Source organism: Eumetopias jubatus, unplaced genomic scaffold, assembly GCF_037043125.1.
Source record: "Eumetopias jubatus isolate StellerSeaLion01/CBP00866 unplaced genomic scaffold, mEumJub1_p1.0 scaffold_13, whole genome shotgun sequence".
Taxonomy (NCBI): domain Eukaryota; kingdom Metazoa; phylum Chordata; class Mammalia; order Carnivora; family Otariidae; genus Eumetopias; species Eumetopias jubatus.
Genome location: NW_028274819.1, coordinates 48,766,369 through 48,768,708, shown reverse-complemented (window position 1 = coordinate 48,768,708; position 2,340 = coordinate 48,766,369). Strand labels below are relative to the sequence as shown.

General features: G+C 35.6%; 1 pseudogene; it reads left to right on the top strand.

Moving 5' to 3' along the window:
- The first annotated feature begins 1,914 nt into the window (after positions 1–1,914).
- On the top strand, positions 1,915–2,340 carry LOC114219426 (cytochrome b-c1 complex subunit 7 pseudogene; annotated as a pseudogene).

Sequence of the window (2,340 nt, the reverse complement as noted above, 5' to 3'; positions counted from 1 at the left end):
AACATACAGAAATCAAGTTTTCTCAACATAAATTATATGATAGAAAAAATACCCTATTTATAATAGCAACAACAACAAAAAGTTAAATACCTTGGAATGAACATAACAAATATTTAGGGACGCCTGGATGACTCAGTCAGTTAAGCAACTGCCTTCGGCTCAGGTGATGATCCTGGGATCCTGGGATCGGGTCCCATGTTGGTCTCCCTGCTCAGCTGGGAGCCTGCTTCTCCCTCTCCCTCTGCCTGCCACTCTGCCTACCTGTGATCTCTCTCTCTCTGTGTCAAATAAATAAATAACATATTTTTTTAAAAAAAGAAATATTCAAAGCCTATGTCAAGAAAAAATTTCAAACACTACTAAACACTATCCAAAAGAAAACTTGAACAAGTAGAAATATAAATTGCTCTTGGATAGGAATAGTCAACATCACAAAAATGTCAGTTCTCCATAACTTAATTAAAATTTTTAATGTGAGTGACACAACAGGATTTTTATTTTTAACTAGATAAATTGATTCTAAAGTTTACCTAGAAAAAGAAAGGGGCAAGAATAATGACAAAAAGTGTGAAGAAGAAGAGCAATGATGGGAGAGGTGGATCTGCACTACCAGATATTAAAAGATGTTATGAAGCCTCAGTAAGCAGAACAGTGTAATGTTGGCATAAACATACATAGACAGCTAATGGAGTAGGATATAATCTCCAAAAATAGTTGCAAAATCATACACAGACACAATATAATAAAGCTGACATCTCATTGGAGAAAATATGGATCACTAAATAAATGGTACTAGGACAAATGAGTAGCCACTTACATAAAAATGAAGTCAAAACCATTCCTCATGTCTCACTGGGTTAATTTCAAATGCATAAAAGACTTAACTTTTCTAAAAACTTCAAAAATGTGAAAAGAAAAATGGGAAAATACCTTTCATCTTGTAGTGAGGAAAAGCCTATCACCCGAAATCCAGAAGCTGTGAGGATTAATAAGTTCAATCATTCAAAAATAAACACTGATGTTTTCAAAACATAAGTCAAAAAAAGAAATAATAAACTGGGAGGAATGTTTTCATATGAGATCACAAAGGAATAATCTCCCTCATATATAAAGAGCCACCAGATATCAATAAGTAACCCAAAAGAAAATAGGTAAAGGATATGAATTCAAAGAAATAAAAATGAATCTTAAATATATGAAACAAAAATCCAAAGTTTGATAACACACTCTCCTTGCAAGACTAGGGAAACAGGCATTTCAAACATTAGTAGGAGTGTACACACATAAGTTCTACAAAAAGCAATCTTAACATATCTATTTAAATTAAATAAATACATGTATTTTTAATATGGATTGACTTTCATGTCTGAAAAATGACATCTGAACAACGCCATTCATCACAGTCTGTTTGTAGCAGCAAAAGATTAGAAGCAACTCAAACGTCCTTCAGTAAGTGGCTGGAAATAGAAATTTTAGGACATCCATAAAATAAAACATTGTGGGGAGAAGGAGCAAGATGGCAGAGGAGTAGCAGACCAAAATTTCGTCTGGTCCCAGGAATTCAGCTAGATAGGTATCAAACCATTCTGAACACCAACAAACTCAACAGGAGATCAAAGAAAAGAATAGCAGCAACTCCATGAACAGAAAAGCAACCACTTTCTAGAAGTGTATATTTTTCTGGGGTCGTTGTTACACTTCTAGCATTTTGTTGTCTCATTCAACTATTCTCCTCTGGACAAAATGACAAGATGGAAAAAATCACCTCAAAAAAAAAGAAGAAGAGGAAGTACCAACTGCCAGGGACCAAATCAATACGGACATTAGTAAAATGTCAGAACTAGAGTTCAGAATGATGATTATAAAGATACTAGCTGGGCTTGAAAAAAGCATGGAAGGGCAGCCTCGGGTCAAAATGGCGAGCAGGCCTGCAGTTGCAGCATCAAGCCGGTGGCTGGAGGGTATTCGGAAATGGTACTACAATGCTGCAGGGTTCAATAAACTGGGGTTAATGAGAGATGATACAATATATGAGAATGATGATGTGAAAGAGGGCATAAGAAGGCTTCCTGAGAACCTTTATAACGACAGGATGTTTTGCATTAAGAGAGCACTGGACCTGACCATGAGGCATCAGATCTTGCCTAAAGAGCAGTGGACAAAATATGAGGAGGATAAATTCTACCTTGAACCATATTTGAAAGAAGTTATTCGGGAAAGAAAAGAGAGAGAAGAATGGGCAAAGAAATAATGATGGAATTGAACTCTGTGGTTGCAGCTGCCCTCAAATATTTTTAAGAAGTTGAATAAACCTGAAGTGTACAATTTAGAACTATCTGA